We start from the raw sequence: 22087 nt of genomic DNA, 5'->3' as shown, positions 1-22087 counted from the left end.
AATAAACCTGTGTCTTTTCAGTTGTTTCTGTCAGCCATTATGTTACAGTGATGAAGATGACTAATACACAAACATGTAAATTCTTGTTTCTTATTCTTAGAAGCAAATCTTATGAAGAAAAACGTATAGCACCAAGAGACAAGTTTTGGAGAGTTTCCGTTATACTGAGGAGCTCCTGTCACTTAAAGCTCCTCTGTAATGAAGAGATTTGTGGAAAAAAAAAAGCAACATCCAGGGACACTTCTACCTGGGGAGAGCTGTATCTGCAAATGCCAAGACCCTTGGCTAAGAGTTTGAGAAGTGTGAAGGACGTGTGTCAATCACAGTGGACTGATGAAAAGAACTTGAAAATAAGCTTGGCAAAGGTAGAAGTGGATCATGCAGGGTTCCAAGCATAGTAAAACCTTAGGTATGATTCTGATGGTGACAGTAACTGATGCAGAACTGAAGTGAGAGGCTGAAATGATCAGATTTCACTCTGGGGTCACTTTTTTACTTGGTGGTTACTCTGGCTGTCCTCTAGGGAACTGGCCATTGGTGATAAGAATGGCATTTTAAGCATAGATCCCAAGACTACTGTAACCACTTGGGGAGACGTGACAGTGAAGCAGACATGCATACTGCTAGGTGAGAAAGTGCCAAGAAACTCTATCTATTGGGAAAGTAGGGCTTTGATAGGATTTGATACCACTTGACATATGGGGCATGAGAAGAGGACAGGAGTCAAAGATACCACCAAGGGTGGCATAGCGGCCAGAGGCATGGAGGTGCGATTTATCAGGATTGAGAACAGTGGGAAAACAGGAGACTCATAGGGCGGAAGGTGGATGAAGTGTGCACGAGGAGCAGTATACATCGTTCTGTTAATTTTGAAATGCATGCAGTCTCCGAGGGGATGGTGACACTATCACACTTAGAAATGACTTTGGAATTTTGGGGGAGGAAGACTGAGCTAAGAGACCCACATATGTAAATCTCCAATATGGGTATTATGAAAAGATGACTTGTATTTAAGTTAAAATACTTATCTCTAATGAACTCAAAGATATTTTGGCATCATGATGAACATCAATGCTGACCATCCTAGGGGTGGAGAAATGAGAGATACCCCCAAAGCAGATTCAGACTGAAATGTATTTGTGGCACACACATGCATCCATCCTGGCATTATCAGATACAGGAGTTCATCCACTCCTGACATCCCTCTGGGAGATCAATGTTATTAAAACCCACAAATACAGAAACTGAGCTCTTAAGGCATGTTGGAATGTACTCCAGAACCCCAAATAGAAGTGGGTTAGAGTCTGGACTTAAATTCAGGGCCTAATTTCTCATTACATAGAAAATGCGACAAAGACCTAGTTTTCCCTGAATACGTCACAAGGTGTTTAGAATAACTGTGGAGGTGTGTTTAGTGTGGGATGCATTTAAATGGCCATAAACACTGCCAGGAACCTGGCTTACTTCAGGTCCTCCTATGGCACTGTTCTGAGTATTTGAGATACATCAATGAGCATATATAAAAATCCCCAGATCTCATGGCACTGGCAAGAAGTACTAATGGAAGAGATGCATATCAAACATGAAAAACAAAGTATATCATATTTATATTAGAGGATAAAAGACCACAAAGAGGGAGTGTGATTTCATGAAGAAGGAAATATTTGAGTAAAGACTTGAAAGAATCTCAAGAATTGAAGATTTGGTTCCATATGAAGATCATTCTGAACCTGATCCTTGATGTTACAAGTTGAGGACCAGAAACAAAGGTATGAACTGAAAAGCTTGAACAGGAAAAATAATTTCCCATACTTGACCACAGATTTAATTATGTCATCCTTCCAAGCAGGCAGAGGATGCTATCTCTCCATCACGGCCCCATCCTGGGGTCCTTTCAGCCCTACACTGCCCAAGGTCAGTCTTTTTAAGTCTCTAGGGATGTTCCTGATAAAAACCAGGTAATGACAATCACAGCTGAGCTACTACACATCTCTTGTGACTTGAGGACCAAGCTGTGTAATAAAATAATAATGACCATGACTCAAACACTTAAGATCAGAGTGTGAGAAACAAAGCTTGAAGGGAATGTGCCAGCATCAAGCCCAATTCCTTAGCTAGCGGATATGAAAACCAGGCTCAGGGAGGTGAAGAGGCTCTCAAGGTCACAGGGTAAGTTTGTAATAAACAAAGGTCAGCTAAACTGAACACCAGTGTTACCCAGAAACTCTAGGCTTCTATCTTTCCTACAGAACTAGTGTTTCCTATCACTGTCCTTAACCACATACACATTCTTACAACACTCAAAGACAGTGTTCTAACAGTGAAAGCACATGCAGCCAGGTGCTGGGGGCTTCTACTTACAATCCTATCTGATTGAGAGGATTGCAGTTTGAGGTCAGTCCAAGCAAAAAGTTTACGAGATCCTATCTCAACAGAAAAAGTTGGGCGTGGTGGCACACCACCGTCATTGCCACCAAAGCAGGAAGCATAACATAAGAGAATCATGGGCTAGGCTGGACCCAGACAAAAAGCAAGACTCCATCTTAAAAATAACCAGAGCAAAAAGGGCCTGAGATGTGCTCGCTAAAGCGAAAGAATGCCTATCAAGTGTGAAGCTCTGAGTTCAAATCCCAGTACTGCTGGAAAAAATCCATTTAAAAAGCACACAAATTATGACAAACATTTGTGAACCGGTATGAAATTCCAGACACCTCTAAATGTCCTACTTAACTTATATAATCCTCACAGACACATCATTGTAAGGCAGATACTGTTAGTATCCCTATTTACTTTTAGGGAAGGCAACTGGGAAAGAGAGGTTAAATAACCTGCCCAAAGTTACCCAGCTTGTTAGACATTCCAAGAATTTGCATCCAGAATGCCTGGCTGAGAAGTCTGTTTTCTCAATTTTTTTTTCTTTGTCATTTTCTTTTGTGTGTGTTTTTTTGTGTGTGTGTGTATGAGAGAGAGAGAGAGAACGTGTGTGTGAGAAAGAGAGAGAGAGTGAGTGAATGGGAGAGAGACAGAGAGAGAGATACTGGAGATTGAATTTAGGGCTTTGAGCTGAGCTTGCTAGGTAAGGCTTCTAACACTTGAATCAAGCCCCTAAGTTATTTTGCTTTCTTTTAGTTTGTTTTTCAGACAGGGTCTTGCATTTTTGCCCAGGCTGTCCTCAAACCAAAATCCTCCTACCTCCGGTTACTGGTGTATAACACCACGCCCAGAGCAGTTTTGATAGAGCCTTGCTAATTTTTGCCCAGGGTGTCTTTTAACCATGACAGTATCTCTACCTCCCAAGTATCTGAGATTACAGATATAAGCCACCATGCCCAACCTAGTTCTCATAATTCTTATATTACAATGCTCCCAGATATACATGAATAATTGTTCAGAACAGCATGATAGGCTAATTAAAAACACACTTTTGAAATTTTGTTGGCAGAATTCCTCAACATAGATATTACCTTTTAGGTAATTGAGCAACTACTGTCATTCAATCAGGGTACATGTTACTCTAAGTACAGGCATTTTCTCCAGGAAATATACCATCTGTACTATCTTTCTAAAACCCATAAATTTTTACAGCAACAGCAAATAAGGCACATCCTTCTAAAATGATTCAAAAGTGCCAGAAACTTAGCATGGATCCAGTAGCTTCTCCATTGACAATTGCTTGGCAAGGATCCTTAGCTGTTACCTGGGCTGGAAATGAAATCTGTGGTCTAAAAACACATGCTCTTCTCATTTTTCATCACTTTTTACAATCAAGGTTTTCAAAAACAAGTATGATGACAGTAGGTAAAAAAACAAGTAGTTTTCAAAAACAAGTAGTTTTCAAAAACAAGTATGATGACAGTAGGTAAAAGTTACCATGCATGCATGGCTACCAAAATATGGCACACCTCCAGTGAAGTACAGACAACATGAACTCAATAGCTCAGTGAGTTTTAAAAATCTGCATCGGTTTATAAGGTTTATAAGCAACATTCAAAGAAGGTAGGGAGGGAGGGTTCTGTCATCATAGAAAATGCTCCTGTACCCTTTCTTATGGGATTCCCATCCCCAGAGCCAGTGACCATTATGATTTCCTCCACATTAAAGTTTTTAACCCTAGCTAGGATAGTGGTTATTCCAATGGAGGTCTGTGCTCCCGGGACCATGCTGTCCTATATCTCTTTTCAATAGATACTTAGCCCATCTCAACAGAGAAGGTTAGGCTGTAACTTCATTGTACCCTGACTTCCATCCAGTGACTAAAGGTTGGTGCCACCCTTGGGAGAACTCAGATCATTGTCTATGTCCTGCAATTCCATTGAGAGACTCGGAGAAAAACAGTTGACTAATGTAAACACTATAGATTAAGAAAGTAAACTCAACAGATGAAGGAGACCGGTGTCACTCAAAAGCAGCAGGAACCACCCAGACTCCACCAGCCACTGAGCCAGAAGAAATCAGACCACAGGTGCCCATTGTTAGCTTTTGCTGGATGCTTTGGACAGATTTTTACATGATATATTAAAGTGTTTAAATGTTTTGTGCCTAACAATTTTAAAATACCTTTAAGCTAAAATGCACCTATAGACAAAATGGATTGTTGTCTTGTGTCCTGCTATTTGGATCCTTGTCCTGGAAAACAGAAATAGAAGCTAAGTCAGAGAGAGAAGTGAGGTCAGGATGCTTTTCAAAGGATTAATGTTTGTCCTGACATAGTGAAAATTGGGCTGTCTGGACTCTGGTCTATTCCCATTCCCCCAGAGGGAAGCAGAAAACAACTCTGGTAAACACATATGGAACAACAGAGAGAAAAGAAGCTTGGCATGGGGAGATGGCATGGAATAAAGAAATAGTGAGAAAGCTACAAAGATATGAACAAGAGAGAAGAATATGGTAATGAGCTAGAAAAAGGAAGACATCCACAGGGAGGAGCTTGAATGGGAGAAGACAGTGTGGCTCAGTTTCTTTAAGGATAGCCTCTATTAAGTAGTGTTCATTAAATATGCCATGCATATGACTAGGCATGATAGCTCACATCTGTAATCCAAGCTATGGAAAGTGAAAAGGGCAGGACAATTCTACTTTGAGGATAGTTTGAGGGGATGGGAGAAAATGAGACCCCATCTAAGCCAACAATGTAGGTGTGGTGGTACAGGGCTGTGATGTCAGCTACTCAGGAGGCATAGGTAGGGGGAGCATAGTCTAGCCCAGCCTGGACAAAAATCTGAAACACTATCTAAAAAATAAGTGAAGAAAAAGGGCTGAGTGCATGGTTCAAGTGGCAGACCACCTTCCTAGCAAGTTCAAGGCCCCAAGTTCAAACTCGAGTACAGCCAAAAAAAAAAAAAAAAAAAATGCCACGCATAGTGCCCCAATCCTAATCAGGGAAAGTTCAACACCGTGTTGTTGAATGATCTTGGAGAAGGAAGCTCACCCTGATACTCACTCACTCAATGAAAGCAGGGTCAGTGGCTGACCACTTCAACCCTGGCAAGCATAGCAGGCATTCAGAACAGAGGCTGTGGAGGTCAAAGTGCTCAGAGGAGAGTCTGATCCTATCGCCCTGGTGAGGGAAAGTGGTCTGCACTAGGAGGGAGTTTCTAATCCCTGGCAATAGAGTTTTTTATCAGGGCATTGTGTGGCTCTAATAGGTGCCTTTGCTTTATCGGTGAAAAAAGAATAAAGCAATTGCATCCACAGCCACCTATACAGTCCAAACTCCATTAGTACAACCATCAGCAAAGAGTTTTGAGCAAATCAACCTCAGGATTTATATACAGAGTGAACTGTGGTGACATACTCTTCCCCTAGTCCTGCGGACCTATCTGAGAGGCAGGTCAGGGGTCACAAGCTTACATGATTTTCTTTATAGAGGCCGGTTCACACTTGGCAACAGGAATTTTAAACAATAATGAAGACAGTCACCTTTTTGTGCTGCTGCAAAGGTGAAGCGAGGCAACAGTGAATCCGTAGGAAAGTCAGGCAGCACGAGCAAGTAACCTGAATTCAATGTAAACCTTTCTCTACTTTGCTGATTGACTTGTCTTCATTTTATCTTCAGGTGCCTATTTTATTCTTTCTGTGTTTGCCTGGTGCTATCTTGGTTAACATTAGCCATATGTACACCTAAAATATTTAAGTTCTTACTGTGCACAAGGCACCAAGCTAAGTGTATAAGGCAAATATTAGCTTCAGTTTAAGATTAGAAAATTGGGGCACACAAGTCAGGTATGGTGACTCAAGCCTGCAATCCTAGCTACTTAGGAGGCAGCGATTGGGAGGATTGTGATTTGAGGCTAGCCTGTGCAAAAAGTTCCCAAGACTCCATGTCAACCAACAGTTGGGCATGATGATATGTGCCTGCTATTGTAATACAAGTTGGAGGATTGTAGTCCAGACTGGTCCTGGTTTAAAGTGAGACTCTATCTTCAAAATAACCAATGCAAAAGGGTTTAGCAAAGCGGCTCAAACAGTAGAGAGCCTTCCTAGCAAGTGCAAGGCTCTGAGTTCAACCTCAGTCCCATCAAAATATATATTAAGAAAGAATGAATAAAAACAGAAAATTGAGGCACACTAGAAAATGAAGGCTACCTACTATAGCTCAACCAAGATCCCAATACATGTCTATAAACCTGAGGTCAGTTCTCAGCCCTGTCAGTCTCTGCTCAAGTCACCTTGCCTGCCATCCTTTTTTGCTGTACTTCTTCCTTACAATGACCCTCCCCATCCCCTTCAGTTCACTGATGGAAAGTGTCTCATTCATGGGAACACAACTACTCAGGTGATCAGAGCTGAGTTCCAGGAACCTTAATTTTGTCAGGCAGAGGTTAACTGGAATATTTCATGGGAAAGAATGAGGAACAGGTGAAATTATTCATCAAGCCAGCCTTAGGACACGAAGACAGACATTCTTAAAGAAAGGGAAGAGACCAGAATTATAAACATACTTCTTTAAGAGACAGAAAGTATCTGAGAGCACCTGAGTCATTTTAAAACTGAGACTCAGAAGAGTGGAGCTAGGACCTAACCTGAGATTTATGGTCACCTTTACCTTGAATTCCCTCTCCCAAGCCCATTACCGTCCTCAGATGTAGCTTGGGGGGCCAAAACAGGAAGACAGGTTACAAATAGAGAGGCACATTTGGTTCAATTTGATAAGGCTTGTGAGGGGAACCTGCACCCCAGTTTGCCTCAAGGTGCAGGGACCCTTACAATCATTGAAGGCATTGGTGTCCAATCTATCTGGCTTCTGTCACCAGTGCAATACACAGGGACTCCTGCAGCAGATGCGAGAGCCAGCCACAACAGTGTTTACCTGACCCAGTTCTGTGGACCTGTATGTCTTGCTGGCTTTGACAGAATCCTTGGGGAGTTTCAGAAATTCAGGGATTCTCCAACACTAATCTCAGATTCAGTAAGCTTTCAGAACCTATGGAACCCAGTGCTTTCAGAGGGATCGGCTAACGCTAAGATCACAAGATTATACCACTGTGTCTAGCATTGCTTTCAAAGCATCACTGCATGTGATTGCTGAGTCAACACACGTAATATGTTTTCCTCACCCAGACTTAGAATCAAGAGTCAAGGAGCACTGCCTTTATCCTGAACTGGCTGTCTCCTTAGGCAAGTGCCATGTCTTTCCTGGTTTTAGGGTCTACTATGTTAGAATGGAAGAAATGGATTACTATAGTAATTTTTCAAATGTATTCAGCTAATCATTTTTTAAATCTTTTAAGCATTTGTGGCCAACACTGTTCACCACCAATCCCACAAGTCATCCTCCCGAAGTAGCCAGGTAACATTATTCATGGGGCTAGTGCCCAATCAGCAGGCTTGTGACTCAATTCTGATCACGTGTTCTTAGATAAGAGAACTAGCCCAGAAGGAACACCTTTCATTCCTGATGAAATGAGTAATATCAAGAGGAGAAATTGTTTTCCCCTTCATATTCTGTCACTTCTGCCTTGATTTGCACATGACTCCTGGAGATGAGACACCTTGCGTTAAGTCCAGATGCTAAAAATGGTGGAGTAGAGAGGACAGGTTCAGCTATGGTCACAGTCCTGGAGTGTGTTAAGTCTGATATATATCAATATACACAAAAAGTTAACCCATCTATGTTTAGACATTTTTGAGCAGGGTATATGAAATACTTGTAGCTGGTTAAATCTTCACTGATACAACACTAAAATTCTTGTTTCAAGTGAAATTGTAATATATTAAAACAAATAAAGGCAGCTGGGCTCATTCAGAAGGTCAGATAGAAGTGTTCCCAAGATTGCCTGATTCTGCAGATCAAAACCAGACCTAGCCAGGAATATCATCTGCCTTAACATGTATCTTCTTCTGCCCTCTGATGTTCAGTTTATAGGCTTTGGGGCCTTCAGCCTCTAAAGTTTCTATCAGCAATACCTGTACTTCACTTCCTTCTTGTTTTCTGAGGCCTTGGGTCTCAGACTGAGTTACACTGTCAGATCTCCTGATTCTCTTCTCTCTTCCTTACTTCCTTCCCTCCTTATCATACACCCATCATCCATCCATCTGTCCACCTATCTATCCACCCCGTTTCTATGGGAAACCCTAATGACAAAAATGTAGTATAATTCCTAGTTCTGTTTGTTCGTTTTTTTTTTTAATTAAAAAAAAATTCATCAGAATAGTATAGCACCATCTTCTCTTCCAAAAGTCTGTCTTAATTGACAACAGGCAGGGCCTTGAACACACTTTGCTCCCTGCAATCACTCACTCATCTCCACCTGGCCCCTTCACTCAATGTTCCAGTAGGAATATCTCTGCAAGGAACAAAGACGGGTTAAAAATAAGGCCTCAAAAGCCTGTTCCCTCCCTGCTTAGGAAATCTGAGCCCTCGGGTGGTGCTATACTTACAAAATGTACTTTCTGATGACTTCCAGAAGGGCAGGCTAACCATGGTCTTCTGCTATGAAGAAGGTAAACAGGGCTGTGGTTTGCCCACACTTCAAGCTCAAGAGATCAATGCCTGGTGGGTCTCACTATTACTCCATTCCTGCACAAAACTCTCCTCCCCTGCCCAGTTTGTGATGTGGTAAGTGCTCTGTTCTTACAGCCTCTACCTTTGCCCTGGACTCCTTCTCTACCCTCTTCATCCTTTTTTTTTTCTTTTCAGATCAAGAGAACTTGATTTTTTCCCACCTTTACTTTGAAAAGAGAGACACTACAGAGTTTCTTCTGAATATTTGGCACTACTCTTCTTAATCCTGCAGCCTGGAGTTGCAATTTCACGCCTCTTTCTGCTGAACGCTTGACATGCGCTAAATTTAGAGGGGTATGACATTTGAGCTCACTGAAGTCTCTTCTTTCACTGGCTGTGGGCTTGGCTATGGTTTATGTCGGCTCCCAGTCTGCCTTGGCATAAGGGAAAAAAAAAGTCATAGTCCATCCTGACATTTAACTGTACTGCCTGCCTGGTAGACAGTCCTGCCATTCTCAAACTCTGCCCACCATACCCAACCACACCCAATCAGGCTATGAAGAAAACATTTGTGAACTACTCTTAGATAAGAAACCCTACTGCCAGTCATCTCAATCCCTTCAACAAGTTCAAAACAGTGAAAGGAAAAAAAAAAGTTGGCTGACAAATCATGACCTTCTACCAACCAAATGAACTTCTGCCTATTCATCCTAAGTCCTTTGGGTGAGAGAGAGAAATCCAGCCTGTATCCTCATTCACCCCTTAACCTCCCTCCCCCTCCCTCTCTAGTAGGAACTACTTGTTTAGTTTTCAGAACATTGTCTGAAAATCACGCGTGTTTTCATGAAGATCCACCCTACCTACAGGGTCTAGTTGTCTTTGGCTATTCACAATGATGCAAGAACCCATTCATTCATCTCTCTTCTCAAGCAGATTCCTGGCCAAGCCCCCTTTGGAAAGCACCCCTGTTGCCATGGATTGTCCAGTCAGTAGTCATACAGCAGTAATGAGGTTTATCTGAGCAGAACCAGTCTCTTAAATGAAATTTCAGTGTGTCATATGTCTTCTAAACACCGAACAGAAAAGATAACACAGATTTTCTATGAGGAGAAAAACCTATATTACAATATCGTCCATACATGTAAGGGAGAAGCAAAACAACAGGAAAACAGAGAGGAAATTTTTTCTGCTGAATTTTACTTAATATTTGCTTTTCTTCAAAGCACTATTTTCAGTGAGGTATAAAATGTGACCTGTTGGTCAATAAAACTAACATTCAAATCATTAAGTCTGTATCTTTCAATAATAATTTTGAATAAACTCCTGTTTTCTATTGTAGCCTTATTATCTTTTATAAAATAGAGAAATATATTTTGAGAGTATAACTGCAAGTTATTTCTTCCCCTGAGAAGAGCTGGAAGTGATTGTAGAAACAGAATTACAATTCAGCCTGTTTCTAGACAACTATACCACTGACAGTCCAATCTCGCATAACGAAAGTCAAGATCCCATATGAAAATAAAAGATGCCAGGAGCCCATACACACATCACTCCTCCTACACGCAAAGTGTGATCCAAAATACTAACTTCAAACTCTGATTCCCTCCAAAAAATGCGAGCCATTTTCTGCTAGGAACGCCCCTCTTAAAGCTCTTTTGTGAAGGAATGAACACAGACAATTTCATTTAAGAATTTAAGATTATCTTTCCTGCCCGTGGACTGTCCTTCCATGCAGAAAGGAAAAGTTACAGATGGTCAGAGCAGAGCGACAATACAAGGAATTCACAGAATTTTTTTTCTTTACACGCTGGAGTTAGCAGTTTAATACTAACTTACAGAAGTGCCTCTTGCCCTGCTGCAAAAAAATCACATCTTACAGGGGGATGAAGAAAGCAAAGGTGAGCACCCCACATCACATGGTTAAAGGGCTAGAGTTGTAATTTAGTAAGTCACACACATATACACACAAGCATACACACCCAACAGTCAGTGTTTCCAAACACACATCAGGCAGAGATGGAGAAAGTGAAGAGACATTGGAAGCTTAAGGACTACCCAGGATTCCTACCTCTCTTGGCTGTTTCACAAAGTGACGGATGAAAATCTCCCGAGGTCCCTGGGTGTGCAGAGTGACTCTGAAAGAGGCAGCCACTGAGCCGGCCGAGTGTGAGCAGGCCCTGTGTGTGCTCAGAAGCTGTCCCAGTCAGATTTTCCAGCTGGAGATTTGCAGCCAAGTCCCTGCCCTGCCCATGCCTGAAGAATTTCCTGAATAGCATTCCCCGTTCTTTTTCTGCCTGCTGTGAAACCCTACTCGGGTCTGTACTTCAAGCTGGCTTTGTCAGGCCCGCTCCAGCTACTGGGTTGTCTCCAGCTATCAATGGGAAACACATGTGTCAAGTACACGCTCCCAGGCTGACACAGCCCTCATGGCGTCTGCTGGGTTCACACTCACAGAAAGGAAACTGTTTCTAGAAGCAACTCTGATTTTTCACCCCTTCTCCAATAGGCTCTGCTCTGGGGTGCTAGATCTGGAAAGAAGTTCTCTCTTCCCTTGGGCTCAACACTGCCCCTTTCGAACTTGATCCTGCCATGTGGAGTCTCCAGCTGACCCCCACTAGCCCTCTGAGCTCTTGCCCTTCCTGATAATGAGTCAATTAGAGTTGGTATCAGCTGACAGGTACGAATTCTAATTTCATCTCCCTACCTGATGCTTGCTAAGTCTTTGCTCAAAATTTAAATTGCTGGAGGGGGAACAATATTTTTAGCCTTTCTAGATTTGTTCAGTTCTTCAGAGTTGTCCCCTCAACCTCATTATGTACAGCTATTGCAGCAGCAACTAAAAATAATGCAATTATTTTTCAGGTACTTTGCTTTCTCTCTGCTAGGTAACAGCGCTGGTCCAAAATTTAACATTTTACAGGCTGTTGCAACGTGTGTTTTGGTGATGAGAAACAGAAAGGAATTTACCTTAGATCAGAATGCCTCCTAGTTCTGTGCACCTGTGGTTATTTTTGGATGACACTCTTTCAAGATTTCCTATGTAGCTTTTGCTGGGTTTTGTGGTCTACCTTTGACATTTCCTCTTTTCATAAATTAAGAGGAAATTTCAAAACACAGGACAACCTGCTTCTTCCATGTCCATCCCCTCCCCCTATATCTAAAGAGCCAAAGCGAAGTTGTCAAGGTAACATTGCAGAAAAGAGACAATTTAAAGGGAGGGTAGCATTTGTTTTTGAGTTCTCTTTTTTTTGGCATTCACATTTTACTTCCCAAATCACATACCTTCAGCAACTTTTTTTTTTTTTTAATAACTGGTTTGCCAGATTTTAAAAGTGTTGTGCTTTCCTGAGAAATAGATGTAAATAATAGGATTCAGTGGGGTCTTGGGCTTAGCATCAAATTGTAGTGGTTGCTCTCTGCAAAATAAGGTTTTGCACCAGAGAACAGGAGGGTGCAACAGGTCCTTCCTAGGGGGTGGGAGGGTGGTAAAATACAGTGCAAATACATACATACATACATGTATGTAAATGGAAATAGACCTGTTGAAACTGTTCCAGGAATGAAAGGAGAATGATGGAGGGGGTAAATTCAAGTGTGATATATTTGATATATTTTAAGAACTTTTGTAAATGTCACAATGTACCCCCACTCAGCACAACAATAAAAAAAAAGAGACTAGGTTTTTGCCTTGGGAAGTGTGTGTTTGTGTGTGCATGTGTGGGTACATCTAAGGTCAGGATGCAATTATAGAATCAGAGAACTTCAGAGTTGAAAGGAAGCCCAGAGACCATCCAGTCCAAATTGTTTCCAACTTCCATCTTACACAGGGAAATGGATGAGATGATGTATCTAGTGTTGTAAAGACGGTTAATGCATGGCTGAGGCTAGAAGAGGCCATCTGTGCTCCTGCTCTGTGTACTGGCTCTGCTTCACCATAACTTGGGAAGGTGGCCTTCCCTAGGCCTTATAATCAGAAGGCCTAGGTCTAGTCTTTGCTTGCCTCTTACTAAATATGAACTCTGGTCAGATTGCTTAACCTCTCTAGACCTTGGTTTCCTTGACTGTGAATTTAGAACAATAATAAGATCTACTTCATACAATAGTTGAAGATTCAGTGAGGCAAGTGGAAAGTGTATGTAAGGTTTTTGTGTAAAGCATTTATGACACTATAAATAATTTCAGCTTAGGTTGTTTTTTTAATGGAGCAAAAACCAGACTCTTTCTTTTACCTAAATGCAAAATTGTACTCTCAGATCTAGTATGAGTCCTAGAATAAACCATTGATTGGCTAGTCTTCAGCTGCCTTACCTTTACATAATAGAGGTGATCACGTCCCACCCAGAGAACTGTTCTAATAAAGTCTTACTGGAACATGAGGGCTTTCACGCAGTGACTTTTCATTTATTCCCTAGCCAGAACACTGAAGTCTTTCCTAAAGATCAACTCTTGGGGAAGGAAGACAGATCAAATCTGTAGTCAGTTACATGAGACTGAGCAAAGTGCCATTCCCAGAGAACTGTACTTGCCCTCCATATGCTTGAGAGCTCAGCATTACCATTCTAAAAATAAAAACCATTATTAACAAGTACAATTCCTGTGTTCAGAAACTGCCACATCCTAAATTAACAGCATCAGCAACACAAAATCCCCCAAGTTGAGGAAGAAATCTTTCTGAAGAAACAGCGGCTACTTATTCTAAAGCCAGATTTCTACCTGTGGAATCTGGGGTTCCACAGCCAGGGTACTCTTGACTTCCTCCAGGAACAGAAGAGAAGGAGTTCAAGTAGTTCTTAATTTCAAGTGATTTACAAATGTCTAGGTAATCACATAAAAACTCAATCAAAACACCAAGCTCACACTTACATGTAAGAACAATAGTGACAGTCTCAAAGACTCTGTGCCAATGCCCCCCCAGTGTCTTGCTACTTGGCTTATTCCATTGTGGGTATCTGGAGAAAGAGACCACAGGATGAGGTCTGGTTTCATTAAGCCTACATGCAAAATTCAGGAAAATTACTTAGCTCTGATTAACTTCAAAATAAGGCCCAAAGGTCCTTTCAATATCATACATGAGAATTGTTCATCAGAACATCTCAAAGAAGTATTTTAGGGGAATATCCTTTATTGAACTCACTGTTTGTTACTGAATAAATGTTCTTGGCTTAGTAAAGTGACTGTCTAATGTACAAATGATTTCTCTGTAGTTGGAAAAATTAACCTCAAATGCAATAGTGTATTGTCCTATAGAACATTGCTAGTTTTGTATTAAATCTAGCAAATTCATGTTAACATTATTTTACTAAGCACCTATAAATACAGAACTCTTCAAACACTCTGGGAAGCCATTTTGCCATCATACTAATTCCCTCATCAATTAATGACTCAAATAAAATCCTTGACATATCTTCATTACATATTTATAGAAGCCATGTTTTTAAACATTTAAGAATGCTAGTTTGGCACAATGTCTCATTTTCTTTGTCTGAGTGTTGAGAATTGTATGACATCACGCATACATAGTAAGTTGCTCAGTAGAGTTCATGGCACACAGTAAATACTCAACCTAGGTAAGCACTGTGAGCATTTATTCCTACAATACTTGGTTTGCAGGTTTGCAAAGGACTCTACAAATCTTTCATCATTCTTCCTCTTGCAACTTTCATCCTTATCTGTAGATTCTCGAATTCCCTCTGGAATTCGTCATAACAGGTGACATTCCAGCTTTTCAGAGACTTCTATTCTCAATGTTTTAGATGAAAATGGAAATATATCTCTCCATAATGTACACAAATTCTACAGCTGCAGGTCACAAAGGTCATTTGAAGGTTCTGATTCTGATGATTATGCAAATGAGAAAACTTCATTCTTCACTCAAATATAAGCTTCATGAGGACAAAGATTTTTTTTTGCATTATTTTCTGACACCTTTCCAATGCCTTAGGACTACTATGTAGTACAGCATTATATTTTCTCCTTGAATAAAGAACAAATTTGACTCATTTTAAAATAGGACTTCCTAGTACTGAAGAAAATAGGGTTTCCTAAGTTTTCCTTTTTAAAGAATTTCTATTAAAGATTAAGCATATCTGATGCTATTGAAAAATTTCTCCCCATTATGGTTGAGATATTTTTTATTGCCTGGTGAGCTTTCCTCTGAAAATACTTCACTTTGGTTAATTTCCTTACTAATTATAGTACTGAGAGGTGAACAAATTTTATAGGTGTTTTGGTTCTGATGCAGGGGAAAGGACAGCCCCCTCCCTCCTTCCAAAAATATAGTTCTACTAATAGAATCACGATAACACTGGGTTTAGGTGAAGTAACCTTGAGTCATGTTGAGTCAGATCAGCTCGGCCCTCCTCTATCACAGGAACTACAAGCTCCATCTCTCACATCATTTACATCTGTGATTCTTAAGCTTAGCTTTCTCTTAGAAGCACCTGGAGGAGCTTTTAAACTCACCACAGTCAGGGCCACACCAGAGGCTGTTTCTATTGGAATGGGAAGACAACCAGGCAACAGTGTTTTTTTAGAACTATTAGATAATTTTAATATGAGCCACACTTAAGAATTGCTAAGTTATAAAATCTTTTAAAACATAAAGTTTAACCTATGCAATTCCCTGTGTTTGATACCCAACCCCCAAAAAACAACAAAAAACCCACCATGATCTTAAGTGTGTCATCCTGTGAGCTAAACTCTATAAATGCCTTCCTATTGCCTGGAAAAGAAAGAAAGCAGCCTTCAGTGAGACTGAAAAGGCTTGGCAAGAGCTGGTCCCTAGCCTACCTCTTCAGCCTCATCTGCTGCTTCTCTTTCCTTCATCAGTTCTTCAAAGAAATCATGTATCTTTCCACTTGAAAAAAGCTGTTTTCTCCTTCTGGAAAGATCTCATTTTTTCTTAAATGTTACCCTACTCATGTTTAAGAATGAAAACCTATAAACTATTCTTACTTTATCTAGGACTCATTTTCCCTTCAATCCTCAAACCAATAGTCCCCTGTTAATATGGGACTGGCATTGATCATGGCTGTGATTACATGTGTATTTGGTTTTTTTGTTTGCTTTGTACTATCTTTCCTGACAGACAGTGAATAGTCTCCTTCAGAGCAGAGACCAGGCCTGTGATTGTATCTTACTCCTCACACCATGTCTACTTCATGGGAAGTAGACAAAAGATATGTTTTTTCATTAAATTTTTCATTAGGATATATTTGTTGTTTGGGGGGATTCATTGTGACAATTCCAAATAGGCTTATATCGTATATTAGTTAGATCACCCCCACAGTCTCTCCTCCTCAACCCCTTCCCTGCCCCATTTCAAACTATTGCAAGAGGTTGCTTTGTTCTGTTTCATATAAGTATATGAAGTCCAACAACCATGTTCCCTCACCTAATCTCCTTCGTTCACCCCACACACACAAGTAGTCCCCCACTGTGCCCATTTTACACTTCCGTCATTGGTTATTAATATCTAAGTTGATGTTCAAAGGGGTTTCTCAATGTATCCTCACTGTGGGTTTGCTTAACTTTGGTCCATTCAAACCTTTCCATTACTTTCCCTAACCCCTTTATTTCCCAACCTCCATTTTTCATCAGCTTTCAATATACATCTTTATATCCTCTACCTTCACAGATGTTATGTTTTACAATATTGTTGATGTTCCATCGTTCTCTTTTCCTTTCCCTCCTTCCCTGAATTGCATTGATTCTACTATTACATACGTGTTCTACATGTGAGTTTATATATGATCATGTTTGTTTTTGTGTATACATTTATATTTTGGAGACCTCTGTCTTTCAACAACAGATATTTTTAAACACTGTGATTACAAAGATGTGAACCTATTGGCCACTGACTTGGTGATGAGAGTGTGCTACATTGAGATAATATTGTTGAGTCCAAAAGAGAGAGGCACAAAGTAGTTATAGCACAAACCTGAAAAGAGGTGTTCAACAAGAGTCTTTTAAATGATCACAGCAGATAGAACTCACACAAATTAGCTGAAGGAACAAGGAGTATGCAGTACTAAATCCTTCAACTATAATTCCAAGTGGTAGACCTGAAGCAGGATTGAGGATGGTGGCTAAGATACAATTAAGACTCTTCTCCCTCTTCTTCCCCAGCCTCTTCTTTGCTTTACTTTCAGTTTTTCTCTCTCCATTGGGTAGTAAGACATCCCTTACTGTTGGCCCCACTCTTACTGAGAAAATCAAAGATCTTTTTCCAGGAAGGACTTTATATGGCCCAGCTTGAGCCATGTAGACCAGGAGGTTGGGGTCCTTATGTTGGCCATATTTGGCTCATATGAAAACCTGAGGAGATCAAAGGGAAGGAGTCAGTTCCATCTGTACCACAAGGGTTGAGCAGAATGACTAGGGAATTGAGAAAAGGTGAGAGGCAGGTTAAGTACCATGTGAACTATGGGAACTCAAAGAACACTGTGGCATCTTGCTCATAGAAAACCCTCTTGAAAATATTTCAGACAAGCTTAGTCAACAGATAGAAAAGTAGCACCAGCCTCAAGCTCAAAACAATTGAATTATATACAAATTAATGGCGAAAACTAAGGGAAGATGATTAGGACAGTAACTTGGTACCAGCCTTTCATTTGAGAGAACATTTCAAAAAATAACTCCTGGTGGGAATGACATCCTGCTTTAGCTCTTCAAAACGGAGCAAATCCAACACTACTTTTCAAGGGTCAAGGGCAAACTTATCTGGTTGACTTTGAAGATAAATTTTTGTGGACGGAATCTGGCTGAGGACATTTGGCACTGTGACAAATCAATGACCCAAACACTGTGAGAATATCTCTATTGGCCAGACACACTGTCTACACTGAAGTCATCTTCAGTTTTGGAAATTCAAATATATGCATGGTAAACAAGAAAGAATTCTCAAATACTTTGAGAAGGAATTGGCATATTGATAATTAATTGAATGATTAATAATAAATCTCATTGTGAACATACTTTTAAAAAATTAAGAAGAGCCTGAGGAAAATATTGGTATAGTTGAATACATGGCTTCATCCAGCTTTCCTTTTCTCTGCAGAACACAGGTTAATTCTTTTAAATTTCTTTCTGGTCCATATTTTCTCATTTTATTCTAGCTTTCTGAAAGTAAACTCTTGCAATATCTCATTTTTATTTGGAAATAAAATTTATTGATCAATAAAAATGGGCCAGACTCCATGGTCATAAGAAATTAATATGATCTGTGCTTGAAAAACACATAGTATCACTTGTCTTTATTTTTATGATCACATCAGTGTTCAGAGGTACAAAACACCACTGCTGGATATAAGAATTCGAAGATAATTATAAGCTCCATAAATGAAGACAGCTAAAGGCCAAACTTCAAAAATTTAACTCTCAAACCTAGTAATTATACACCAAAAAAAAAAAATCAAAGATAGACAATTCAACATTATACATTTCAAATTATTGGACTGTTAGTTCATTAGAATATAATAGAGGGGATGAACTTGCTCAAAGTACATTGTACACATCTTTGGAATGATCACAATGAGTCCCCCTGTATTATTAATGTATGCTAATTTAAAAATGAATTTCCACAAAAGAATTAGATAAATGACAGGGGTGTCACTGGGGCAAATTCCACAGCTAGCACAGGGTCTGACACGATAGTTACTCCATAAATGTTTATTATTTCACTAATGAACATTTCTAGTAACAAAAACATTCTGCTACCATTTTGCAGTCTCTTGACAAATGAGAGAATTTCATACAAAGCTTACAGCTCAGAAATGATGACTGTGGCTTATTCTGAACTAGAAGGAGACAGTATGTCTTTAAACCAAGCACTTTCATGACACCTATGAGAAATTTAAGAACCAAAGAGAAGTGACACTGGCTGGGTCACACAGACAGTTTACAGAGAAGCTAACTGGATGATTTTCATTTTTTGATACCTTGTTGGTTCCTGGGGCAAGGGCTGTGATTCTGTATCACTGCTTCACTTCCTTGGGGAATTTCTGCTGGGAATTCATTTCCCAAAATATAATTTGTGGTCCATGACCCATCGCCTAGTGTCTACTTCTCTCCTTACCTACTCTTAAGCAGTCAGGAGGGCCTTTTTAGTATTTCTAAGTATTACATTAATAAAAAATTAAATATAGACAGAAAAGGATGTAAAATAATTGAAAGAAAGATTTAATATCCAGAGATACGATGTGTTCATTCCAAAGCACAGTTAGTTCCTTTAACTCTGCACTCATTAGATTATTAAGAATCTGCTAGAAAGGACAGAAGGAAACATTCCTACGTCTTCGGTGGATTGTAAGGTTCAAGGGCAAGGGATTTCCTTGAGGATTCCATTTTGATCAGCTTCAACGCAGTCTTTTAATATCACAAACCTCAACTCTTATAATTAGCAGAAATTGTTAGAACCAAAGATTGGGTCACTGTGGCTGAACAGCATCACTATTCTATTTTAGAATGGAGTGTTGAAACATATTTTGCTTAAAATGTAGTTAAGGGCTGTAGTGACATTGCCTTGCTTCTTAGCTCCCAAAACAGAAAGAAGCATAAACACTGAATAAACAAGAACAGAAATATAAAAGTCAGTGTGGAGACAGACTGGTTACCTGGCTAACAGATTGAACTTGAACTTGACTATGTGGGTACATACAATGAAAGAATGCAGCACTCAAGAGGTCATCTGCGGAGCAATGAAAGAAGAGCCTCCAAAGGAAAACCTAAGTAGAGTCCATTAAAACATTAAACAAAGGGCTCTCAGCCACTGGACTCCATTTGTGTTTATTGACTGGTCTATGCCAGGCATTGAAGGTGTGGGAAATGCAAGACAGATAGGGGCCTTACCCTCAGAATAGTTATAGATCTTTGTTGGAGAACTTTTAGTATCTCTGGTACAAAACTATCTCTGGGGACTGACTTAGCCAGATGTCCCTAAGGTATCCTTTTCATCTCTCTTGCTTTCTGATTTCAAATGTGTTCCTGATTCTTCTCATTCTATTTCTTTTTCTTGTGTACCTCTCCCTACAGAAAGAGCAGATGTAACTCTCTATCCATGGGACACCATTTCTCACCAGGGACCCAACACGTGGTATTTCTAATTTTAGACATCAGTCTCATAGGTTGGTTAGTGTGAGCCTCCCACCGAGAGACAAAACCTCCTGTAAGAATCAGCCTTCTAGGTCTGCTTGCTAAGATTATGAAAGGCACTTTGTGAGAACACTATGGGAAGAGACTTGTGCACGAATAATCACTGTAATAGCTACAAATTCCCAGATGTAGGATGTAGAATAATCATTTGACAAACTTTTAGAGCTAGAGAAATGGGTCAGTGTTTTTAGCCATGCCATTTAACACATTTATAAAAGATCATGGGGGCTGAGCCTCTCTCTCAAGGAAACCATCATGCTCCATCTTTTATTCTAGAGAAAAGCTATAGCTCTATTGAGACTCAGTGTAAAGTATAAAGTCAGACTTCAGTTTGTAGTGACATAATTAGTATCCATAAAAATCTGCTTTGTAAAGAGACAAGGTCAAAACATAAAACATTTGCATACAGAAGAAATATATAGGATATTTGGGAGAAATTTCTGAAGTTCACTACAGTTTAAGACTTATGGTCTGCGGAGGGAGAGAACAGGGGAGTGAAATTAATCAAAGTACATCTTATGTTTCTATGGAAGTATCACAATAAAACTCCTTTGTACAATTAATGTATGCCAATAAAAACTTCATTTGCATACTCCTATTTGATTTTGAAACAGTTGCCATGTAGTTTTAATGCCAGGAGTTTGAAAGTACTCTTCAGATCCATGTGTGGGAAATTGTGGAAGGCAAACATTTTATGATTACTATCATGTTTGTGATTTGCAGGAGGTAAAATTTCTTTGCTCCGGTATGGAATTTGACAGAAATAGATCATTATCTTCTTACTCTAGAGAAGATTTTGCTACTTAAACTCTTATCCTTGAATCTTCATCTATAAAGTAAAACAGCACCCATCTTATAAAATTGTGCAAGGTTTTAACAAAATAATCTCAGTAGTAGCTTTTACATACCTAGCAATAGCTTATCTTGTTCTTACATAGTAAGAGCTGAAATGTCAACAGATATAATAAATTATCTATTTTTGAGATATCTTAGTTGATAAATACATTCAGAATATAAGTATACTTTGATAACAAAAATCTACATTCAAACTTGTTTTTGCTAATTTCCTTGGGACTTAGTTATTAAAATTTAATCTTATGATTTAGAGGTTACCTGCACAAGCCCCAGTTCACTGTTATAGATACATCATTCAGCAGTATGCTGTTCTAATTTACCTATTACATAAGAAGATAACGTTCAATACCACTTCTTCAATGGGTCCCTCCCCAAAGCTAATTGGACCTAGACTTCTATCATATCTCAGCTGGATTTTGGCCACCACTTCCTGCCTCTGCACCCAGATTCTCTCAGTTAGCCATTCAACAATGAACTCTTCCATCTTCACCCAGGGATGGTGTTGCATTTCGTCAAACTGTTCAAAGCTTTTCATTTCTCTTAGGATAGTGTGAATTTCCCAACAGCATTTATTGAAGAGGCGATCCTTTTTCTATTGGGCAATCTTGGCACCTGTGTTAGTTGAGTGAATATTTATGTTTTTTTTCCGGGCTCTTTATTGTGTTCCATGGGCTTTGTGTCTGTTTTAAGTGCCAGTTCTGTACCATCTTGATGACTAAAGTTTTTTAATAAATAGAATTTGAAATTAGGAAGTGTGATACCTCTAGCTTTGTTCTTCTTGCTCAAGATTGCTATAGTTATTTAGCATTGTTTATCCATACAAATTTTAGGATTTTTTTTTGTTATCTGTAAACAAGGCCATTAGAATCTTAGTAAGAACTATAGTGATTCCGTACATGACTTTAGGTCTGGCTATTTTGATATTAATTTTTCTAATCCGTGAACACAGAGTATCTCTCTGTGTATTTGTGTTTTCCTCAGTTTATTTCATCAGTGTTTTATAATTTTCAATGTACAGGTTTTGGATCTCCTTGGTTAGATTAACTGGGGATTTTAGTGGATTTTGTTCTTTTTTGATACAACTGAAAATGGAATTCTTAATTTTTTTGGACAGTTCAATGTCAGCTTGTAGAAATG

General features: G+C 39.6%; 1 protein-coding gene across 8 annotated transcripts in view; it reads right to left on the bottom strand.

The window, feature by feature from the left end:
* Sgcd (sarcoglycan delta) overlaps positions 1–22087 on the bottom strand; it is a 940103-nt gene that overhangs the window by 400934 nt on the left and 517082 nt on the right. Inside the window, exon 1 of one of the 8 annotated variants that reach the window (XM_074057634.1) lies at positions 11013–11478. The exons of 6 other annotated variants lie outside the window; for them this stretch is intronic. The gene's annotated coding sequence lies outside the window, so the exon portion shown is untranslated. Of the gene's footprint in view, positions 1–11012; positions 11479–22087 lie in introns of those variants that run through there. One more of the 8 variants, XM_074057627.1, reaches the window with a different exon arrangement.

Source organism: Castor canadensis, chromosome 16 (assembly GCF_047511655.1).
Source record: "Castor canadensis chromosome 16, mCasCan1.hap1v2, whole genome shotgun sequence".
Taxonomy (NCBI): Eukaryota; Metazoa; Chordata; class Mammalia; order Rodentia; family Castoridae; genus Castor; species Castor canadensis.
This window is presented reverse-complemented; position numbering and strand designations above follow the sequence as displayed.